The following is a 25,957-nucleotide window of genomic DNA, read 5'->3' as shown; positions in this document are numbered from 1 at the left end:
ATGCAATTTATTCGATTAAGGTAATAAGAAAGAATCGTAAAAACCGGAAGTTACTTAACCTAAGAAATAATTTTGTGATTACCATTGAATAGGAAATGAAAAATCCTGCAAATTGAGACCAAACACGACTAGGTTATCTTCAAAAACAAGCGAGATATGACCGTTTTAAATATAGCGATTGTCAATTGTTTTATAGGTTATTTCGTTGTAACTCTGTTGTTTTAAAAGATAATTTAGTGGTGTTTGGGGTCGTTTAAAAGGATTTTTGATGGAGATTAATAATTTTTAATAATTATTACGAAATTTCGAAAAATGTTTTTGCCTTAACCCAACTTTTTTCTTCGTAAATTAAGAATTTTTAATTTAATTAATTAAATTAAATAATTTTTAGATTATTAATTAATTTAAAAAAAAATGCAATTTATTCGATTAAGGTAGTAAGGAAGAATCGTAAAAACCGGAAGTTACTTAACCTAAGAAATAATTTTGTGATTACCATTGAATAGGAAATGAAAAATCCTGCAAATTGAGACCAAACACGACTAGGTTATTTTAAAAATTACCGGAGATACACTCAAAAATAATAAATTAACAAATGACGAACGTCATTTTAAAATGATCGTATCTCGGTTGTTTTTGAAGATAATTTGGTGGTGTTTGGGCTCGTTTTAAAGGATTTTTAAATCTTTACGTGAAAATCGAAGAAAATTTACGAAAATCCAAAAATTTTTTTTGCATATTCATATATCTTAATTATTATCGTAAATGATGTCGTTACGGTTTTAAACGGACGACTGGCGACTTCTATAATTAGACTTGATTTTTAATTGCCTCTAATTGAGGACGAAATTGCCCGCGTTATTTCTATATACGTCGAAGGGTCGCGCGCGAAGAGATAAATATAGCTTGGGATGAGCTCATAATCCGCACCGCCTCGACGCGAACTCTCGTCGTCTGGGAATTTCGCTTGACCGCTATTAAAAGAAAGCTCCACGACCAACGGCGGCGTCTAAACGAAATACTTTTGACAGGTAAAACCGACATTTTCGTTCCGGACGTCGAACGTCCGGAATCCGCGCAGTGTTGAACAATTTCCTGTTGAAGCGATTATGGTTTTTTTTCCAAGATAAATAGTTGTCGTTTCGCTTTAGTTGATTTTTTTGTACACACACAAAACGTAATTTCATTATTATTTTTAGATAAAAAAAAACCTACCGTAGAGATAACGTTAATCACCTGGCAAATAGCAGGGCGCCATCATGTGGAAGAAAAAAGAATGTACACATTAACGGTTTACATTTCGTTATCGGCTATATTACGTAAAACAAAGAAATACTTTCTAATAAAAATGATTTAGTTCAAAAAATTGTACGTTGATTAAACTGGAGAATAATTCCTCGACGACCATCGTATAGGAAATTAAAAATCCTTTAAAACGAGTCCAAACACGACCAGATTATTTTAATAAACATCGGAGATACACCCAAAAATTAATAATTAAAATATATAAATAAATGACGATCGCTACTTTAAAACGGCGGTATCTCGCTTATTTTTTAAAATAACCCCATGGTGTTTGGGCTCATTTTAAGCGTCTTTTTAATATCTATATGATGGACAAATAAAATTCATGAAATTAAAAAAATTAAAAAAATTTTTTTTTTTTTTGAAAGTAAAGAATGTTTGTACTGGCGGAAATAAATAGAATGAAAAAAACGGAAAGCGACGAACGAACGAAGGTTAATGCTGGAATGTTGTTCTACTCACCCAGTGTAAAGTAAAGGCGCCGACACACTGCGAGCGATGTCCAAGATTCAATTGGTCAGCTTGGTCGATGCGTGTGCAAAGTTCTCTCTTTATTTTCTTACTTCCTTTTCTTCTCTCCATAATTCTTTTTTGATTTTTCACCCACCACCACCACCATCATAACCACTACTACCACCACTCACCAATCGCATTCCCCGGAATATTATTATTATTTTCAAGCGATTATGCAATAACTGAGTAACCACCCGACACCTTCCTCTTCTTGTTATTGGAGCCGCTTTTGTTTTGTCTGCTTTGAGGCGCGCGTAAGCTGCTTATTGTTGAATTCCAAAGAAGGCAGAGGCGGACGACGACGTTAAGGGTCGTCAATCTGTAACGAAAACAAGAAACAATAGAATCGATATAACTATACCTTTTGTTTTCCTTTCGTATCGTTTCAGTTTTATGATGTTTAGCAAACGTTAACTTCATAAAACTCGATGTAGGTGTTAAGTGATTAGAACATATTTTATCGGGTCTATTTTGCAAGAGTTATTAAAAGACCTTTTTAGATATGAACTAGCAACAGCAGCTTTGGCAGCATTCATTCATTAAATTCTTATCAAGTTCCACGAAAGAAATCGTTACGTCAATGTTTTATAAATACAAACTCACCATTTCATTTCTCAATTCTAACTCGACAAACACGATGTTTTTTCATGACGGTCTTCATGATCACGATCCAGTGACTAACTAAATCACTAAGTCACTATGCGATTTTTATAGCCGGAATACGTTAATAGTTTTGTGATTGAATCATGATTTTCCGGGTAAATTTATTTTCTGACTAACCAATAACCAGCTTTTTTACCACCACCACCACTACCACCAGCATCCATAGTTAGAAGTCCAGTCACTTGGTATCTTTAACAATCTATTAACAGTAATCGTGTGCGTTGTGGAATGCGAGACTTTAATTGGTCGCCGCCGTTCGCAATGGTGCGGTTACGTAAGAAGACGTGAACGCTCGATGGCCTTTTGCGACCTTCTGACAGGCGTCGTCCATTCATGAAGGATCGGCCTCGCAGGTGGGAAACGGGCGCGTATTTGCGTCACGCGAAAGGACGCGGCGCGTGTTAGTGCATGGGAGGAAGGAAATCGACGTCGAGGAATGAGAATTACTTATTAGTATGAAACGGTCGAACCAACAGCAACTCGGCCCAACCAGCATTGGTCACCGCTATGATATGTCGCTTGTTGCTATTGCTGTTGTTGTATGCAGAAGGTGACGTCAACGCTATATGTGCACAAGATTCGTATGCAAGAGACACTTTCAAATCAACAGGAATAAGTGATTTGCAAAAGAATTCAGACCGGTTTTTTCTATTGTTTTCTTCGAACAGCATAACTTTATGACGTAATATGTTATTCTACAAATAACACACATACTGCTGTAGAATTTTCATTATGAATGGGTGAATAAGGATGTAAAATAGTCGAACAGTATCATAATGCTTCAAAAAATGTATATTTTTAAAACAATCCAAAAAATTGAAACACCCTGTATATTCAAAACTTTTAAAACAGAATTGATAAAAAAAAATCGTTAATATCAAAAAATTGTTCGAATCATATTTGTTCAGAATTTAATCAACAACATTTTTCGTTAGAATTATTTTTTGAAATTCCCGCTAGATATCGCTGTGTATAGATATGAAAAAACATATTTTTGAGGTTATGTCAATAACCATTATTGCAATCGAAAAATGTTTCAAATAATATTTCTTTAAAATTTAATAAAGCACAATTTTCGTTAGAATTATTTTTTGAAATTCCCGCTAGATATCGCTGTGTACAGATATGAAAAAACATATTTTTGAGGTTATGTCAATAACCATCATTGCAATCGAAAAATGTTTCAAATAATATTTCTTTAAAATTTAATAAAGCACAATTTTCGTTAGAATTATTTTTTGAAATTCCCGCTAGATATCGCTGTGTACAGATATGAAAAAACATATTTTTGAGGTTATGTCAATAACCATTATTGCAATCAAAAAATGTTTCAAATAATATTTCTTTAAAATTTAATAAAGCACAATTTTCGTTAGAATTATTTTTTGAAATTCCCGCTAGATATCGCTGTGTACAGATATGAAAAAACATATTTTTGAGGTTATATCAATAACCATCGTTGCAATCGAAAAATGTTTTCAATAATATTTCTTTAAAATTTAATAAAGCACAATTTTCGTCAGAATTATTTTTTGAAATTAGCGCTAGATATCGCTGTGTACAGATATGAAAAGACATATTTTTGAGGTTATATCAATAACCATAATTGCAATCCAAAAATGTTTCAAATAATATTTCTTTAAAATTTAATAAAGCACAATTTTCGTTAGAATTATTTTTTGAAATTCCCGCTAGATATCGCTGTGTACAGATATGAAAAGACATATTTTTGAGGTTATGTCAATAACCATTATTGCAATCAAAAAATGTTTCAAATAATATTTCTTTAAAATTTAATAAAGCACAATTTTCGTTAGAATTATTTTTTGAAATTCCCGCTAGATATCGCTGTGTACAGATATGAAAAAACATATTTTTGAGGTTATGTCAATAACCATAATTGCAATCAAAAAATGTTTCAAATAATATTTCTTTAAAATTTAATAAAGCACAATTTTCGTTAGAATTATTTTTTGAAATTCCCGCTAGATATCGCTGTGTACAGATATGAAAAAACATATTTTTGAGGTTATGTCAATAACCATTATTGCAATCAAAAAATGTTTCAAATAATATTTCTTTAAAATTTAATAAAGCACAATTTTCGTTAGAATTATTTTTTGAAATTCCTGCTAGATATCGCTGTGTGCAGACATGATAAAACATATTTTTGAGGTTATGTCAATAACCATTATTGCAATCCAAAAATGTTTCAAATAATATTTCTTTAAAATTTAATAAAGCACAATTTTCGTTAGAATTATTTTTTGAAATTCCCGCTAGATATCGCTGTGTACAGATAAGAAAAAACATATTTTTGAGGTTATGTCAATAACCATTATTGCAATCAAAAAATGTTTCAAATAATATTTCTTTAAAATTTAATAAAGCACAATTTTTATTAATACAATTTTTTGAAATTCCCGCTAGATATCGCTGTGTATACGTATAAAATTACTATTTTTGAGGTTATTTCAATAATTATTATTACGATCAAAAAATATTTCAAACAATATTTGTTTAGAATTATACTGCTGTAGAATTTTCATTATGAATGGGTGAATAAGGACGTAAAGTAGTCAAACAGTATCATAATGTTTCAAAAAGTGTATATTTTTTAAACAATCCAAAAACTTGAAACACCCTGTATATTTAAAACTTTTAAAACAGAATTGATTAAAAAAAATCGTTAATATCAAAAAATTGTTCGAATCATATTTGTTCAGAATTTAATCAACAACAATTTTCCTTAGAATTATTTTTTGAAATTCTCGCTAGATATCGCTGTGTACAGATATGAAAAAACATATTTTTGAGGTTATATCAACAACCATCATTGCAATCAAAAAATGTTTCAAATAATATTTCTTTAAAATTTAATAAAGCACACTTTTCGTTAGAATTATTTTTTGAAATTCCCGCTAGATATCGCTGTGTACAGATATGAAAAAACATATTTTTGAGGTTATGTCAATAACCATTATTGCAATCAAAAAATGTTTCAAATAATATTTCTTTAAAATTTAATAAAGCACAATTTTCGTTAGAATTATTTTTTGAAATTCCCGCTAGATATCGCTGTGTACAGATATGAAAAAACATATTTTTGAGGTTATATCAATAACCATCATTGCAATCCAAAAATGTTTCAAATAATATTTCTTTAAAATTTAATAAAGCACAATTTTCGTTAGAATTATTTTTTGAAATTCCCGCTAGATATCGCTGTGTACAGATATGAAAAAACATATTTTTGAGGTTATATCAATAACCATCATTGCAATCCAAAAATGTTTCAAATAATATTTCTTTAAAATTTAATAAAGCACAATTTTCGTTAGAATTATTTTTTGAAATTCCCGCTAGATATCGCTGTGTCCAGATATGAAAAAACATATTTTTGAGGTTATATCAATAACCATCATTGCAATCCAAAAATGTTTCAAATAATATTTCTTTAAAATTTAATAAAGCACAATTTTCGTTAGAATTATTTTTTGAAATTCCCGCTAGATATCGCTGTGTACAGATATGAAAAAACATATTTTTGAGGTTATATCAATAACCATCATTGCAATCCAAAAATGTTTCAAATAATATTTCTTTAAAATTTAATAAAGCACAATTTTCGTTAGAATTATTTTTTGAAATTCCCGCTAGATATCGCTGTGTCCAGATATGAAAAAACATATTTTTGAGGTTATATCAATAACCATCATTGCAATCCAAAAATGTTTCAAATAATATTTCTTTAAAATTTAATAAAGCACAATTTTCGTTAGAATTATTTTTTGAAATTCCCGCTAGATATCGCTGTGTACAGATATGAAAAAACATATTTTTGAGGTTATATCAATAACCATCATTGCAATCCAAAAATGTTTCAAATAATATTTCTTTAAAATTTAATAAAGCACAATTTTCGTTAGAATTATTTTTTGAAATTCCCGCTAGATATCGCTGTGTACAGATATGAAAAAACATATTTTTGAGGTTATATCAATAATCATCATTGCAATCCAAAAATGTTGCAAATAATATTTCTTTAAAATTTAATAAAGCACAATTTTTATTAATACAATTTTTTGAAATTCCCGCTAGATATCGCTGTGTATACGTATAAAATTACTATTTTTGAGGTTATTTCAATAATTATTATTACGATCAAAAAATATTTCAAACAATATTTGTTTAGAATTATACTGCTGTAGAATTTTCATTATGAATGGGTGAATAAGGACGTAAAGTAGTCAAACAGTATCATAATGTTTCAAAAAGTGTATATTTTTAAAACAATCCAAAAACTTGAAACACCCTGTATATTTAAAACTTTTAAAACAGAATTGATTAAAAAAAATCGTTAATATCAAAAAATTGTTCGAATCATATTTGTTCAGAATTTAATCAACAACAATTTTCCTTAGAATTATTTTTTGAAATTCCCGCTAGATATCGCTGTGTATAGATATGAAAAAACATATTTTTGAGGTTATGTGAATAACCATTATTGCAATCAAAAAATGTTTCAAATAATATTTCTTTAAAATTTAATAAAGCACAATTTTCGTTAGAATTATTTTTTGAAATTCCCGCTAGATATCGCTGTGTACAGATATGAAAAAACATATTTTTGAGGTTATATCAATAACCATCATTGCAATCCAAAAATGTTTCAAATAATATTTCTTTAAAATTTAATAAAGCACAATTTTTAGTAATACAATTTTTTGAAATTCCCGCTAGATATCGCTGTGTATACGTATAAAATTACTATTTTTGAGGTTATTTCAATAATTATTATTACGATCAAAAAATATTTCAAACAATATTTGTTTAGAATCGCAACAGAAATATTTTTCGTTTGAAACATTTTTCAAAATTTTCATTAGTAATTGCTGTATACTGATATAAAAACATTTAATTTCCCTGTGAATAGTACAATTCAATGTAATTGAAGACATATTGAAGCACTATTTTTGTTTTAATCGAAAAATATCTCCTATAATAACCGATTTTTTTAAAGAAATTTTCGATATTTTTGCTAGGTGGTGCTGTATACTGATATAATATCCTTGGGGCAAGTAGCCAAGAACAACTTTTTTCTATTGTTAACGAACAGAATGACGAAGACCCGTAGTTCTGGTTTTCATGACGACGAAGGCATTGTTAACAATTGTTAGCAGAGCACTTGGCAAATGAAACATCTGCATTTCGCAACGTATGTATGTGTATAGTGAAAATCCGTTCTGTACACATATCTACTTAAATACATTCGAAGTAGTTATGACTCATGCAAAAGATATTTATTCTTGGTCGACGCTTGTTTCGCAGAGATAAAAAAAAGATTTCTTCTTTTTAAGAATAAGGGGTTTAAGATTTTCGTCAAGATTCATCTTTCCTTTTCGGTAATAAGAACACACCTGCTTATTTCCCCTTCAATTCGTATAAAGAGAACATCTGCTCTTTTAGGGCACGTGTTCCATCTTGCACCTTGTGATTTTCGGAAGAAGAGGCTCAGCACAGAAGAAACAGCTGCTCTTTAGTGTTATTAAAATTATTTCTGAACCAGTTTTTCCATCAAATTAAATTTTGGTTTGAAATAATCACTTCTTCACTTAGTCACCAGTTACTTAGATCACCAGACGGTGGTAATTTGCAATCACAATAAAAAAGTATATGTAATTTAAAGATAAATTTGATTTAGAAGTGTGAATAAAAATATGGAGGCGAAAAAAATTACTTCCTGCAACACATTGTAATTTGCAAAGTCATTTAAACAGGCAAAACACGCTCTGTTGGGTGAAAAGACGATTATTTTTTTTATTATTATTACAAACACGTTGAGAAACGTCAAACACGCCTTCGTCTTCCTTCAACAACTCATTACAAAGTTTAAAATGTGAGATAAGATTTTATTTTGTTTCCATTAATCCTATAATGATATTTTTTTGTTAAATAAAAAGGATAGATTTAGATACATTATAAGTTCTAGGTAATAAAGAGTAGGGAATGAAGTTCTTGCCTTAAAGAAATTTTGCTTAATAATCCAGATTAGCGGATGGACTTGCGGATTATCGATAATTACAGCGTGAACAATTTCGTGAAAAAAACACCTCAATTTACTACGAATAAATCTTGTTGAGGAATAGTTTGCTACAACTTTTATACTAAAACTTTTTTCCAAAACTCTTCAATCCCATGCTTCGCAAGAACAAGATGTAAAACCACGATTTCATCTAATTTTTACCTTTTCGAACTTCTCTGGACATTTATGCATCTGATTGTGAGAGCAAAAGTGTAAAAGAGCAATATTGTTGAGAATATAGTTTCCTACAACTTTTATACTAAAACTTTTTTTCTAAAACGTTCCAATCGCGTGCTCTATCAATAAGAAGATGTAAAATCACAATTTCATCTAACTTTTACCTTCTCGAACTTTTCTGGACATTTATGCATCTGAGAGCAAAAGTGTAAAAGAGCAATATTGTTGAGAATATAGTTTCCTACAACTTTTATACTAAAACTTTTTTTCTAAAACGTTCCAATCCCGTGCTCTATCAATAAGAAGATGTAAAATCACAATTTCATCTAACTTTTACCTTCTCGAACTTTTCTGGACATTTATGCATCTGAGAGCAAAAGTGTAAAAGAGCAATATTGTTGAGAATATAGTTTCCTACAACTTTTATACTAAAACTTTTTTTCTAAAACGTTCCAATCCCGTGCTCTATCAATAAGAAGATGTAAAATCACAATTTCATCTAACTTTTACCTTCTCGAACTTTTCTGGACATTTATGCATCTGAGAGCAAAAGTGTAAAAGAGCAATATTGTTGAGAATATAGTTTCCTACAACTTTTATACTAAAACTTTTTTTCTAAAACGTTCCAATCCCGTGCTCTATCAATAAGAAGATGTAAAATCACAATTTCATCTAACTTTTACCTTCTCGAACTTTTCTGGACATTTATGCATCTGAGAGCAAAAGTGTAAAAGAGCAATATTGTTGAGAATATAGTTTCCTACAACTTTTATACTAAAACTTTTTTTCTAAAACGTTCCAATCCCGTGCTCTATCAATAAGAAGATGTAAAATCACAATTTCATCTAACTTTTACCTTCTCGAACTTTTCTGGACATTTATGCATCTGAGAGCAAAAGTGTAAAAGAGCAATATTGTTGAGAATATAGTTTCCTACAACTTTTATACTAAAACTTTTTTTCTAAAACGTTCCAATCCCGTGCTCTATCAATAAGAAGATGTAAAATCACAATTTCATCTAACTTTTACCTTCTCGAACTTTTCTGGACATTTATGCATCTGAGAGCAAAAGTGTAAAAGAGCAATATTGTTGAGAATATAGTTTCCTACAACTTTTATACTAAAACTTTTTTTCTAAAACGTTCCAATCCCGTGCTCTATCAATAAGAAGATGTAAAATCACAATTTCATCTAACTTTTACCTTCTCGAACTTTTCTGGACATTTATGCATCTGAGAGCAAAAGTGTAAAAGAGCAATATTGTTGAGAATATAGTTTCCTACAACTTTTATACTAAAACTTTTTTTCTAAAACGTTCCAATCCCGTGCTCTATCAATAAGAAGATGTAAAATCACAATTTCATCTAACTTTTACCTTCTCGAACTTTTCTGGACATTTATGCATCTGAGAGCAAAAGTGTAAAAGAGCAATATTGTTGAAAATATAGTTTGCTACAACTTTTATACTAAAACTTTTTTTCTAAAACGTTCCAATTCCATGCTTTATCAACAAAAAGATGTAAAACCACGATTTCATCTAATTTTTAACTTTTCTAATTTTTCTGGACATTTATGCAACTGAGAGCAAAAGTGTAAAAGGGCAATATTGTTGGAAATATTGTTTGCTACAACTTTCATACTATAACTTTTTTTCTAAAACATTTCAATCCCATGCTCTACCAACAATAAGATGTAAAACCACGATTTCATCTAATTTTTACCTTTTCGAATTTCTCTGGACATTTATGCATCTGAGAGCAAAAGTGTAAAAGAGCAATATTGTTGAGAATATAGTTTCCTACAACTTTTATACTAAAACTTTTTTTCTAAAACGTTCCAATCCCGTGCTCTATCAATAAGAAGATGTAAAATCACAATTTCATCTAACTTTTACCTTCTCGAACTTTTCTGGACATTTATGCATCTGAGAGCAAAAGTGTAAAAGAGCAATATTGTTGAGAATATAGTTTCCTACAACTTTTATACTAAAACTTTTTTTCTAAAACGTTCCAATCCCGTGCTCTATCAATAAGAAGATGTAAAATCACAATTTCATCTAACTTTTACCTTCTCGAACTTTTCTGGACATTTATGCATCTGAGAGCAAAAGTGTAAAAGAGCAATATTGTTGAGAATATAGTTTCCTACAACTTTTATACTAAAACTTTTTTTCTAAAACGTTCCAATCTCGTGCTCTAACAATAAGAAGATGTAAAATCACAATTTCATCTAACTTTTACCTTCTCGAACTTTTCTGGACATTTATGCATCTGAGAGCAAAAGTGTAAAAGAGCAATATTGTTGAAAATATAGTTTGCTACAACTTTTATACTAAAACTTTTTTTCTAAAACCAATTCCATGCTTTACCAACAAAAAGATGTAAAACCACGATTTCATCTAATTTTTACCTTCTCTAATTTTTCTGGACATTTATGCAACTGAGAGCAAAAGTGTAAAAGGGCAATATTGTTGGAAATATTGTTTGCTACAACTTTCATACTATAACTTTTTTTCTAAAACATTTCAATCCCATGCTCTACCAACAATAAGATGTAAAACCACGATTTCATCTAATTTTTACCTTTTCGAATTTCTCTGGACATTTATGCATCTGAGAGCAAAAGTGTAAAAGAGCAATATTGTTGAGAATATAGTTTCCTACAACTTTTATAATAAAACTTTTTTTCTAAAACGTTCCAATTCCATGCTTTACCAACAAAAAGATGTAAAACCACGATTTCATCTAATTTTTACCTTCTCTAATTTTTCTGGACATTTATGCAACTGAGAGCAAAAGTGTAAAAGGGCAATATTGTTGGAAATATTGTTTGCTACAACTTTCATACTATAACTTTTTTTCTAAAACATTTAAATCCCATGCTCTACCAACAATAAGATGTAAAACCACGATTTCATCTAATTTTTACCTATTCGAATTTCTCTGGACATTTATGCATCTGAGAGCAAAAGTGTAAAAGAACAATATTGTTGAGAATATAGTTTCCTACAACTTTTATACTAAAACTTTTTTTCTAAAACGTTCCAATCTCGTGCTCTATCAATAAGAAGATGTAAAATCACAATTTCATCTAACTTTTACCTTCTCGAACTTTTCTGGACATTTATACATCTGAGAGCAAAAGTGTAAAAGAGCAATATTGTTGAAAATATAGTTTGCTACAACTTTTATACTAAAACTTTTTTTCTAAAACGTTCCAATTCCATGCTTTACCAACAAAAAGATGTAAAACCACGATTTCATCTAATTTTTACCTTCTCTAATTTTTCTGGACATTTATGCAACTGAGAGCAAAACTGTAAAAGGGCAATATTGTTGGAAATATTGTTTGCTACAACTTTCATACTATAACTTTTTTTCTAAAACATTTCAATCCCATGCTCTACCAACAATAAGATGTAAAACCACGATTTCATCTAATTTTTACCTTTTCGAATTTCTCTGGACATTTATGCATCTGAGAGCAAAAGTGTAAAAGACCAATATTGTTGAGAATATAGTTTCCTACAACTTTTATACTAAAACTTTTTTTCTAAAACGTTTCAATCTCGTGCTCTATCAATAAGAAGATGTAAAATCACAATTTCATCTAACTTTTACCTTCTCGAACTTTTCTGGACATTTATGCATCTAAGAGCAAACGTGTAAAAGAGCAATATTGTTGAAAATATAGTTTGCTACAACTTTTATACTAAAACTTTTTTTCTAAAACGTTCCAATTCCATGCTTTACCAACAAAAAGATGTAAAACCACGATTTCATCTAATTTTTACCTTCTCTAATTTTTCTGGACATTTATGCAACTGAGAGCAAAAGTGTAAAAGGGCAATATTGTTGGAAATATTGTTTGCTACAACTTTCATACTATAACTTTTTTTCTAAAACATTTCAATCCCATGCTCTACCAACAATAAGATGTAAAACCACGATTTCATCTAATTTTTACCTTTTCGAATTTCTCTGGACATTTATGCATCTGAGAGCAAAAGTGTAAAAGAGCAATATTGTTGAGAATATAGTTTGCTACAATTTTCATACTGAAATCTTCTTTCTAAAACGTTCCAATTTCATGCTCTCCCAAAAACGAGATGTAAAACCACGATTTCATCTAATTTTTACCTTTTCTAACTTCTCTGAACATTTACGCATCTGAGAGCAAAAGTGTAAAAGAGCAATATTGTTGAGAATATAGTTTGCTACAATTTTCATACTGAAATCTTCTTTCTAAAACGTTCCAATTTCATGCTCTCCCAAAAACGAGACGTAAAATCACGATTTCATCTAGTTTTCACATTTTTTAACTTCTCTCGACATTCATGCGTCTGAGAGCAAAAGTGCAAAAGAGCAATATTGTTGAGGATATAGTTTGCTACAATTTTTATACTAAAACTTTCTTTCTAAAACCTTCCAATCCTATGCTATAATAACAACAAAATGTAAAACCACGATTTCATCTAATTTTTACCTTTTCGAACTTCTCTGGACATTTATGCATCTGAGAGTAAAAGTGTAAAAGACCAATATTGTTGAAAATGTAGTTTGCTACAACTTTCATACTAAAACTTTTTTTCTAAAACGTTCCAATCCCATGCTTTACCAACAATAAGATGCAAAACTACGATTTCATCTAATTTTTACCTTTTCTAACTTCTCTGGACATTTACGAATCTGAGAGCAAAAGTGCAAAAGAGCAATATTGTGGAGAATATAGTTTGTTACAACTTTTATACCAAAACTTTTTTTCTAAAACGTTCCAATCCCATGCTCTACCAACAACAAGATATAAAACCACGATTTTATCTAGTTTTCACATTTTTTAACTTCTCTCGACATTCATGCATCTGAGAGCAAAAGTGTAAGAGAGCAATATTGTTGAAAATATAGTTTGCTACAACTTTCATACTAAAACATTTTTTCTAAAACTTTCCAATTCCATGCTTCGCAACAACAAGATGTAAAAGCACGATTTCATATAATTTTTACCTTTTCGAATTTCTCTGGACATTTATGCATCTGAGAGCAAAAGTGTAAGAGAGCAATATTGTTGAGAATATAGTTTGCTACAACTTTCATACTGAAACTTTCTTTCTAAAACGTTCCAATCCCATGCTCTACCAACAACAAGATATAAAACCACGATTTCGTCTAATATTTACCTTTTCTAACTTCTCTAGACATTTATGCAACTGAGAGCAAAAGTGTAAAAGAGCAATATTGTTGGAAATATAGTTTGCTACAACTTTCATACTATAACTTTCTTTCTAAAACGTTCCAATCCCATGCTCTACCAACAATAAGATGTAAAACCACGATTTCATCTAATTTTTACCTTTTCTAACTTCTCTAGACATTTATGCATCTGAGAGCAAAAGTGTAAAAGAGCAATATTGTTGAGAATATAGTTTGCTACAATTTTCATACTGAAACTTTCTTTCTAAAACGTTCCAATTTCATGTTCTCCCAACAACGAGATGTAAAACCACGATTTCATCTAGTTTTTATATTTTTTAACTTCTCTCAACATTCATGCATCTGAAAGCAAAAGTGTAAGAGAGCAATATTGTGGAAAATATAGTTTGCTACAACTTTCATACTAAAACATTTTTTCTAAAACTTTCCAATCCCATGCTTCGCAACAACAAGATGTAAAAGCACGATTTCATCTAATTTTTACCTTTTCGAACTTCTCTGGATATTTATGCAACTGAGAGCAAAAATGTAAACGAGCAATATTGTTGGAAATGTAGTTTGCTACAACGTTCATACTAAAACTTTTTTTCTAAAACATTCTAATCCCATGCTCTACCAACAACAAGATGTAAAACCACGATTTCATCTAATTTTTACCTTTTCGAATTTCTCTGGACATTAATGCATCTGAGAGCAAAAGTGTAAGAGAGCAATATTGTTGAAAATATAGTTTGCTACAACTTTTATACTAAAACTTTTTTTCTAAAATGTTCCAATCCCATGCTCTACCAACAACAAGATGTAAAATCACGATTTCATCTAGTTTTCACATTTTTTACCATCTCTCAACATTCATGCATCTGAGAGCAAAAGTGTAAGAGAGCAATATTGTTGAGGATATAGTTTGCTACAACTTTTATACTAAAACTTTTTTTCTAAAATGTTCCAATCCCATGCTCTACCAACAACAAGATGTAAAATCACGATTTTATCTAGTTTTCACATTTTTTACCATCTCTCAACATTCATGCATCTGAGAGCAAAAGTGTAAGAGAGCAATATTGTTGAGGATATAGTTTGCTACAACTTTTATACTAAAACTTTCTTTCTAAAACTTTCCAATCCTATGCTATAGTAACAACAAGATGTAAAACCACGATTTCATATAATTTTTACCTTTTCGAATTTCTCTGGACATTTATGCATCTGAACGCAAAAGTATAAAAGAGCAATATTGTTGAAAATATAGTTTGTTACAACTTTTATACTAAAACTTTTTTTCTAAAACGTTCCAATCCCATACTCTACCAACAACAAGATGCAAAACTACGATTTCATCTAATTTTTACCTTTTCTAACTTCTCTGGACATTTACGAATCTGAGAGCAAAAGTGTAAAAGAGCAATATTGTTGAAAATGCAGTTTGCTGCAACTTTAATACTAAAACTTTTTTTCTAAAACGTTCCAAGCCCATGTTCTACCAACAATAAGATGCAAAACTACGATTTCATCTAATTTTCATCTTTTTGAACTTCTTTCGACTTTTGTGCATCTGAGAGCAAAATGTGCAAAAGAGCAAGATTGTCGAGAATAAAATTTGCTACAATTTTAACAACTTTAACAACTACATCTTGTGAAACTACAATTTCATCTATTTTTTTCTCGATATTTATGTATTTGAGAGCAAAAGTGTAAAAGAGTAATATTGTTAATCATAAACTTTGCTACGAGTTTTATACTAAACCTTTTTTCTAAAGCGTTCCGAATCCCGTGCTTAGATTAGCTAATGTGTGTATTAATTTAGATAACTTTTTATCAATTTCAAAGAAAAAGTAAAAGTAGCCAACTCGTTGGCGACACCAAAAAGGAATTTGTTTAGTCAGCATCGATATTGAAAGACGCCGAGCTCGCGCATTTCGTTATCGGGACAACGATGACGCGACGGGCAGAGTAACAGCAGTTAAAGTTCAGAATGAAATAGTACCGAACAGATTAGAAAAGATATTTTTAGCCTCCCCGTATAAATGTTGGAATCCGAGTACCGCATTCGATAATAAACGGTTGCGTAACTCATCTTCCTCTTCTTCTTCTTCTTCATCAACACACTCACTCACTCACGAGTATTTATAGCGACGACAAATCGAAAACAAAAGAGCCAACATAAACATTGGACCTTGACAAAAAACAAATCAAAAAAATAAAAATTTTTTCCTTACCTTTTTTTAAATTTTATGAATGAACTCGTATTGTGTAAATACGAGGTTCATAATAATGATTATAACCTGTGACCTATTTTGGTAGAGAAAAAAGAGGATGGAGTGAGAGGAGCGGATGGAACTCAGACGACGGGCTCTGATGCGCTTATATGATGAATTGCCCCCCGTTTTCCATCTCACTTCTTCCTTTCCGCGTGCGGTGCGAAATTACGTAAGCAGTGTGGTCGACACAGAGACCAGATAGAGCAGACACTGGAGAGGAGAGTGCACTAAAACTTGAAATAAGCCGAGTGGCGCCCACGTCCGTTAAAGGACGGGCGCCGCGCCGCGGACGATTTTTTTCCCACTAGAAATTGTCGCGTAAACCAGATAAAACCGATCAGATTACGCACGAGGATTCTTATCTTTAACGACAACGACATCTCGAGAGATTACCCGATTCCAAATCGAATTTTTAGACGATGAGTAATAGGAAAAATCTAATTTTCAAAAAAATGATCACGTTATATTTCAATAAGCTCGAGAATCGGAGTCGGTGTGCGATAAATAACCCCATATAATAAACGTTTTTTCTTTTTTTTTAATCTCTTTTTGAGGTTCCTTTGCCTGTCCGCGGCATTGTCCGTAACTTGAACAAGAGAGGTGGCGGCACCGCGAAACGAGTTTTCTGACCGTGTCCCATTCAAAATTCGGCGGATGGAACGGCGGCTTATAAAGAAGAAGAGAGGTCGAACGACGCGACGGACGGAGGAGAGTGTGGAAACCGAGCGAACGACGACGGTTCCGTGCCGGTTTCCTAAGGGAACCGTCGCCCTGGTTCTGTGGGAACCCACCGACCGTGGGAACGACCGATTCGCGGCGCCACCAGTAACAATATCTTTTCGCATTCTATACAAATACAACACACAGAGAACCACAAACTACTCGATATAAATGTGTATGTATCAAGATAACAACGTCGAATTAAATTGAATTCATTTTAATAAATCGTAATCTACGTGAAAAATCCTTTGGAATGAGTATAAACATGAAGGGGTTATCTTTAGAAACAAAGGAGATATTATTAAAATTAACTTTTTTTAATAAATTCTTAATCTACATTAAAAATCCTTTAAAACGAGCCCAAACTCTACTATGTTATCTTTAAAATTAAAAAATGTGTCAATTTTTACGATTATCATTTGTTTTTTTGATCATCTAGGTTGTCTTAAAAGATAACCTAATCATGTTTGGGCTCATTTGAAAACATTTTTTAACGCAATTGCAAATTTTTAAGAATTAAATCTTAATTATATCCAGTTTTCTTATAAAATCATTTTGTAACTTAATAATAAATCGAATTAATTTTATTTTAAAAAATTCTTAATCTGCGTTAAAAATCCTTTAAAATGAGCCCAAACACGACTATGTTATCGTTGAAACTGAAAATGGTGTCAATTTTAACGATCATGTTTTGTTTTTTTGATCATTTTGTTGCATTTTAAAACATAACCTCATCGAGTTTGGACTCATTTTAAAGCATTTTTCATCGCGAGTTCGAATTTTTAAGAATTAACTTTTAATTATAATCAGTTTTCCTAAAAAATCATTTTGTAACTTAATAATAAATCGAATTAATTTGATTTTAAAAAATTCTTAATCTACGTTAAAAATCCTTTAAAATGAGCCCAAACACGACTATATTATCTTTAAAACTGAAAATTATGTCAATTTTAACGATTATGTTTTGTTTTTTTGATCATATTGTTGCATTTTGGTTGTTTTAAAACATAACCTAATCGAGTTTGGGCTCATTTTAAAGCATTTTACATCGCGAGTTCGAATTTTTTAGAATTAAATTTAAATTATATCCAGTTTTCTTATAAAATCATTTTGTAACTTAATAATAAATCGAATTAATTTGATTTTAAAAAATTCTTAATCTACGATAAAAATCCTTTAAAATGAGCCCAAACACCACTATATTATCTTTAACACTGAAAATTGTGTCAATTTTAACGATCATGTTTTGTTTTTTTGATCATATTGTTGTATTTCGGTTCTTTTAAAACATAACCTAGTTGAGTTTGGGCTCATTTTAAAGCATATTTCATCGCGATTGTAAATTTTTAAGAATTAAATTTTAATCATAACCAGTTTTCCTAAAAAATCATTTTGTAACTTAATAATAAATCGAATTAATTTGATTTTAAAAGATTCTTAATCTACGATAAAAATCCTTTAAAATGAGCCCAAACACGACTATGTTATCTTTGAAAATAAAAATTGTGTCAATTTTAACGATTATGTTTTGTTTTTTTGATTATATTGTTGCATTTCGGTTGTTTTAAATCATAACCTAATCGAGTTTGGGCTTATTTTAAAGCATTTTTCATCGCGATTGCGAATTTTTAAGAATTAAATTTTAATTATATCCAATTTTTTTATAAAATCATTTTGTAACTTAATAATAAATCGAATTAACTTGATTTTAAAAGATTCTTAATCTACATTAAAAATCCTTTAAAATGAGCCCAAACACGACTATATTATCTTTAAAACTGAAAATTATGTCAATTTTAACGATAATGTTTTGTTTTTTTGATCATAATGTTGCATTTTGGTTGTTTTAAAACATAACCTAATCGAGTTTGGGCTCATTTTAAAGCATTTTTCATCGCGATTACGAATTTTTAAAAATTAAATTTTAATCATTACCAGTTTTCTTATAAAATCATTTTGTAACTTAATAATAAATCGAATTAATTTGATTTTAAAAAATTCTTAATCTACCTTAAAAATCCTTAAAAATGAGCCCAAACACCACTATTTTATCTTTGAAAATAAAAATTGTGTCAATTTTAACGATTATGTTTTGTTTTTTTGATCATATTGTTAAAGTTCGGTTGTTTTAAAACATAATCTTATCGAATTTGGACTCATTTTAAAGCATTTTTCATCGCGAGTTCGAATTTTTTAGAATTAAATTTTAATTACATCCAGTTTTCTTATAAAATCATTTTGTAACTTAATAATATATCGAATTAATTTGATTTTAAAAAATTCTTAATCTACGTTAAAAATCCTTTAAAATGAGCCCAAACACGACTATATTATCTTTAAAACTGAAAATTGTGTCAATTTTAACGATTATGTTTTGTTTTTTTGATCATATTGTTGCATTTCGGTTGTTTTAAAACATAACCTTATCGAGTTTGGACTCATTTTAAAGCATTTTTCATCGCGAGTTCGAATTTTTAAGAATTAAATTTTAATTATATCCAGTCTTCTTATAAAATCATTTTGTAACTTAATAATAAATCGAATTAATTTTATTTTAAAAAATTCTTAATCTACGTTAAAAATCCTTTAAAATGAGCCCAAACGCGACTATGTTATCTTTAAAACTGAAAATTGTGTCAATTTTAACGATTATATTTTGTTTTTTTGATCATACTGTTGCATTTTAAAACATAAGCTCATCGAGTTTGGGCTCATTTTAAAGCATTTTTCATCGCGAGTTCAAATTTTTTAGAATTAAATTTTAATTATATCTAGTTTCCTTAAAAAATCATTTTGTAACTTAATAATGAATCAAATTGATTTGATTTAAGAAAATTCTTAATCTACGCTAAAAATTCTTTAAAATGAGCCCAAACACGACTATATTATCTTTAAAACTGAAAATTATGTCAATTTTAACGATTATCTTTTGTTTTTTTGATCATATTGTCGTATTTCGGTTGTTTTAAAACATAACCTAATCGAGTTTGGGCTCATTTTAAAGCATTTTTCATCGCGATTACGAATTTTTAAGAATTAAATTTTAATTTTGTTCCGCTTTGTTATAAATTCGTTTTACAAGCGAATAATAAATCGAATTAATTTAATTTTAAAAGATTCTTAATTCATATTAAAAATCCTTTAAAATGAGCCCAAACACGACTGTGTTATCTTTGAAAATACAAAATGTATCAATTTTAACGATTATGTTTTGTTTTTTTGATCATTTTGTTGCATTTTAAACATAACCTAATCGAGTTTGGGCTCATTTTAAAGCATTTTTCATCGCGATTACGAATTTTTAAGAATTAAATTTTAATTTTGTTCCGCTTTGTTATAAATTCGTTTTACAAGCAAATAATAAATCGAATTAATTTAATTTTAAAAGATTCTTAATTCATATTAAAAACCCTTTAAAATGAGCCCAAACACGACTATGTTATCTTTGAAACTGAAAATGGTGTCAATTTTAACGATTATGTTTTGTTTTTTTGAACATATTGATGCATTTCGGTTGTTTTAAAACATAACCTAATCGAGTTTGGACTCATTTTAAAGCATATTTCATCGCGGTTACGAATTTTTAAGAATTAACTTTTAATTTTGTTCCGCTTTGTTATAAATTCGTTTTACAAGCAAATAATAAATCGAATTAATTTTATTTTAAAAGATTCTTAATTCATGTTAAAAATCCTTTAAAATGAGCCCAAACACGACTATGTTATCTTTGAAAATACAAAATGTGTCAATTTTAACGATTATGTTTTGTTTTTTTGATCATTTTGCTGCATTTTAAACACAACCTAATCGAGTTTGGGCTCATTTTAAAGCATATTTCATCGCGATTACGAATTTTTAAGAATTAACTTTTAATTTTGTTCCGGTTTGTTATAAATTCGTTTTACAAGCGAATAATAAATCGAATTAATTTAATTTTAAAAGATTCTTAATTCATATTAAAAATCCTTTAAAATGAGCCCAAACACGACTATGTTATCTTTGAAAATAAAAAATGTGTCAATTTTAACGATTATGTTTTGTTTTTTCGATCATTTTGTTGCATTTTAAACATAACCTAATCGAGTTTGGGCTCATTTTAAAGCATATTTCATCGCGGTTGCGAATTTTTAAGAATTAACTTTTAATTTTGTTCCGCTTTGTTATAAATTCGCTTTACAAGCGAATAATAAATCGAATTAATTTAATTTTAAAAGATTCTTAATTAATGTCAAAAATCCTTTAAAATGAGCCCAAACGCGACTATGTTACCTTTAAAATTACAAATTGTGTCAATTTGAACGTTTATGTTTTGTTTTTTTGATCATAATGTTGCATTTCGGTTGTTTTAAAACATAACCTAATCGAGTTTGGACTCATTTTAAAGCATATTTTATCGCGGTTACAAATTTTTAAGAATTAACTTTTAATTTTGTTCCGCTTTGTTATAAATTCGTTTTACAAGCAAATAATAAATCGAATTAATTTAATTTTAAAAGATTCTTAATTCATATTAAAAATCCTTTAAAATGAGTCCAAACACGACTATGTTATCTTTAAAAATAAAAAATGTGTCAATTTTAACGATTATGTTTTGTTTTTTTGATCATTTTGTTGCATTTTAAACATAACCTAATCGAGTTTGGGCTCATTTTAAAGCATATTTCATCGCGGTTACGAATTTTTAAGAATTAACTTTTAATTTTGTTCCGCTTTGTTATAAATTCGTTTTACAAGCGAATAATAAATCGAATTAATTTAATTTTAAAAGATTCTTAATTCATATTAAAAATCCTTTAAAATGAGCCCAAACACGACTATGTTATCTTTGAAAATAAAAAATGTGTCAATTTTAACGATTGTTTTGTTTTTTTGATCATTTTGCTGCATTTTAAACACAACCTAATCGAGTTTGGGCTCATTTTAAAGCATATTTCATCGCGGTTACGAATTTTTAAGAATTAACTTTTAATTTTGTTCCGCTTTGTTATAAATTCGTTTTACAAGCAAATAATAAATCGAATTAATTTAATTTTAAAAGATTCTTAATTCGTATTAAAAATCCTTTAAAATGAGCTCAAACACGACTATGTTATCTTTGAAAATAAAAAATGTGTCAATTTTAACGATTATGTTTTGTTTTTTTGATCATTTTGCTGCATTTTAAACACAACCTAATCGAGTTTGGGCTCATTTTAAAGCATTTTTCATCGCGATTACGAATTTTTAAGATTTAAATTTTAATTTTGTTCCGCTTTGTTATAAATTCGCTTTGCAAGGAAATAATAAGTCGAATTAATTTGATTTTAAAAGATTCTTAATTAATGTCAAAAATCCTTTAAAATGAGCCCAAACTCGATTAGGTTATGTTTAAAATTAAAAATTGTGTCATTTTTAACGATTATCGTTTGTTTTTTTGTTAAATTGGTTATATCTCGGTTGTTTTTAAAGATAACCCCATCGTGTTTGGGCTCGTTTTAATCGATTTCTCATTCCGATTACGATTTGAAATAAATCAATTTAAAAAGTTGACTTTGATTTTTATCGAAGCTTTTCATTTACATTCCAAAGTGTGCAGAAATGAACAGGTGATAAAACTGTTTGTTACAATAGAGTTCTCTTCGTTTTAGACTTGATTACCGAGAGGCATAAATATTTGGTCTAGAATCCATCTGCAGACGACCGGCCGTCTAATAATATACCCCGCGACTCTATTTCTCTGTTGCTAAGCGGCGCGCGCGCGTTGCGATGAGTTCAATTTGCATAAGATCAACACGTTTTGCAATTAAGCTAAACCAATTATCTTTTTAAAGCAACTTTCATTTGTTATCTTGCTTTGGTCTTTGTTTTGGAAAAAAAGTGGAATTCTTCGTTTTTCTACTTTAAACGAAAAGATTAACTTTAAAAGCCTTTTTGAAAGTGAAATTTCTAAAGTTTGAAACTTCGTGATTGTTTACGTTTACAGAATGGAATGCGTAAACGATAATTCACAGTTCGACTGTGGCGGCTTCGCGTGCCAAAGTCGAGTACTAATCGGGCAGTTATTACGCTCTATTTCCGGACTCTATTAATATCGCCCGAGGGATAAATTTAATATACGTTTTGCGAGAATGGAATTTGCCCCGGGAATAAAATAGTATTCCAAGGATATAAAGAGATAGTCATAATAAAATGATTATTTTTTGTGATATATAATTTTGCTTCCCCGTTTAAATACTAAATACGGTTTTTCTTTGCACGAACGTTACCGAGAGTTGAACGACCCCTGACAAACGACGACTACGACGACGACGACGACGAGACGGATAGACACGTGCGCTCGCACGCATAGTAACTCCCGTTCCGTTTTGCTACACGCTTTTCCGTCCATTCATAAACGGCTTCCTCGCGACGCGACGTTCGTCCATTCTTCACTTCAAACCACTCAAACTTAAGAATAACTATTAAAAAAAAAAAAACATTTAAAAGAAGATTTATGTAATATAAACGGGGAGGGTCACCCTTCGACCCTTAACGGAAAAAAAAGAAATTCTTAGAAACCAATTCGTCGTTTCTCGGAAGAATCTCATTTTTAACTCCCCCTTCTCTCTCTCTGTTTTTAACTCAAGAAATCTTTCGTGTACGCATTTTACACTCACACACACACACCGAAATGAACGCACACAAACGTAAAGGTTTCGTCTTCTCTTCATAAAATCGTATACAGAAGAAGAGAAGGTCTGCGCCCACCCAAGCATGGGAAAAGAGGAGGGTCGTCTACCACCGTTGAAGATATAAGTAGTAGAAGAAGTAGAAGAAGAAGGAGCGGTGTGTATCAAAAGAGGGTTGAGGCAAAGCTATTTGAATTTTAGAGTGGCGCGGCCTTCTAGATTTTAAACGAAGATACCAACCAGGCGTCTTGGATATATTCGGTAATTGCCGGACTTCTACTAATGAATTAACCTCAACAAAGTGGGAACGATAAGAAAAAAGTATTATTATTTAGTTAAACTTAACGAAGAGGAAATTTAAAGAAAAAAAATTATACTCACTTCTTAACCTTCATAATTATGAAACGGCACCAAATAAATCAGTTCTGGTGTGGCTTTGATCGATTTATCGAGCTTTATGTGTGAAGTTCAAGGTGTAAAAGGAGGAGGGAGAACATTTTTTGAACACGTCACGACCGAATGTTATGCCAACGATTTGTGTCTGCAATGTGTGACTCAAAATTATTACTTATCAAAAAATGGGGGAGGGGTGGATAAAGAGGAGGTATTGGTTGGCAATAGATAGCGTGTACCAACACGTAATTAAATTCCGGTACCGATAATGAAATTGCTGGCCTATTAGTCACTGTATTAAACCGTTTTTAGTTTCTATTTTTGAATTTTCGAGCTGATTAGGAAATGAGTGTGTTGAAAAAATTCATAGGGAGTTAATAATGAGTGGAGGAAAGAGGATTAGATTAAAAAATTGCATCGAAATAGCATATCTAATTAATTAAAAAGTTTCGAAATACACGATTTTGTGTAAATAATGATAGATTAAAAAATCAGTGTAAGAAGAAGAATGAGGTTTAAAAATTGAATGGAAAAAGCATCAAATTCCCCCAGTTAATTAAAAAGTGTCAAAATCGCGATTTTCTGCTAAAAATGAATGATTAAAGTCATATCATCTTGAAATGAAGAGTTGGAAGAACGAAACTTTATACACGATTAATAATGAGGGTCGAAAAGAGAATGCGGTTTAAAAATAGTATGGAAAAAGCATCAAATTCCCCCAATTAATTAAAAAGTCTCAAAATAACGATTTCTGCTAAAAATGAAGGGTTAAAAAATTATATCGTCTTGAAATGAAGAGTTGGAAGAACGAAACTTTACATACGATTAATAAGGAGTGTAAGACAGAAGATGAGGTTTAAAAATTGAATGGAAAAAGCATCAAATTCCCCCAATTAATTAAAACGTCCCAAAATCACGATTTCTGCTAAAAATGAAGGAATAAAAAAAAACCGTATCATCTTAAAATGAAGAGTTGGAAGAACGAAATTTTACATACGATTAATAATGAGTGTAAGAAAGAGAATGAGGTTTAAAAATTGAATGGAAAAAGCATCAAATTCCACCAATTAATTAAAAAGTGTCAAAATAACGATTTTCTGCTAAAAATGAAGGGTTAAAAAATTATATCGTCTTGAAATGAAGAGTTGGAAGAACGAAACTTTACATACGATTAATAAGGAGTGTAAGACAGAAGATGAGGTTTAAAAATTGAATGGAAAAAGCATCAAATTCCCTCAATTAATTAAAACGTCCCAAAATCACGATTTCTGCTAAAAATGAAGGAATAAAAAAAACCGTATCATCTTAAAATGAAGAGTTGGAAGAACGAAACTTTACATACGATTAATAATGAGTGTAAGAAAGAGAATGAGGTTTAAAAATTGAATGGAAAAAGCATCAAATTCCACCAATTAATTAAAAAGTGTCAAAATCACGATTTCTGCTAAAAATGATGGATTAAAAAACCATATCATCTTGAAATGAAGAGTTGGAAGGACGAAAATTTACCCACGATTAATAATGAGTGTAAGAAAGAGAATGAGGTTTGAAAATTGAATGGAAAAAGCATCAACTTCCCCCAATTAATTAAAAAGTGTCAAAATTACGGTTTTATGGTAAAAATGAAGGATTAAAAAGTAGTATCATCTTGAAAGGAAGAGTTGGAAGAACGAAACTTTATACACGATTAATAATGAGTGTAAGAAAGAGAATGAGGTTTAAAAATTGAATGGAAAAAGCATCAAATTCCTTCAATTAAATAAAAAGTGTCAAAATCACGATTTTCTGCTAAAAATGAAAGATTAAAAAATCATATCATCTTGAAATGCAGGGTTGGAAGAACTAAATGTTACACACGATTAATAATAAGTGTAACAAAGAGAATGAGGTTTAAAAATTGAATGGAAAAAGTATCAAATTCCACCAATTAATTAAAAAGTGTCAAAATCACGATTTCTGCTAAAAATGATGGATTAAAAAATCATA

The 25,957-nt window shown here is 29.8% G+C and overlaps 1 long non-coding RNA gene across 1 annotated transcript in view; it reads right to left on the bottom strand.

The window, feature by feature from the left end:
- The window catches only part of LOC139432648 (uncharacterized), a 45,771-nt gene that overhangs the window by 6,668 nt on the left and 13,146 nt on the right, over positions 1-25,957 (bottom strand). Inside the window, exon 2 of the long non-coding RNA XR_011642400.1 lies at positions 1,768-2,137. This is a non-coding gene — a long non-coding RNA (uncharacterized lncRNA). The remainder of the gene's footprint in view (positions 1-1,767; positions 2,138-25,957) is intronic.

The sequence above is a fragment of the Onthophagus taurus genome, chromosome 1 (assembly GCF_036711975.1).
Source record: "Onthophagus taurus isolate NC chromosome 1, IU_Otau_3.0, whole genome shotgun sequence".
NCBI classification, from domain to species: domain Eukaryota; kingdom Metazoa; phylum Arthropoda; class Insecta; order Coleoptera; family Scarabaeidae; genus Onthophagus; species Onthophagus taurus.
This window is presented reverse-complemented; position numbering and strand designations above follow the sequence as displayed.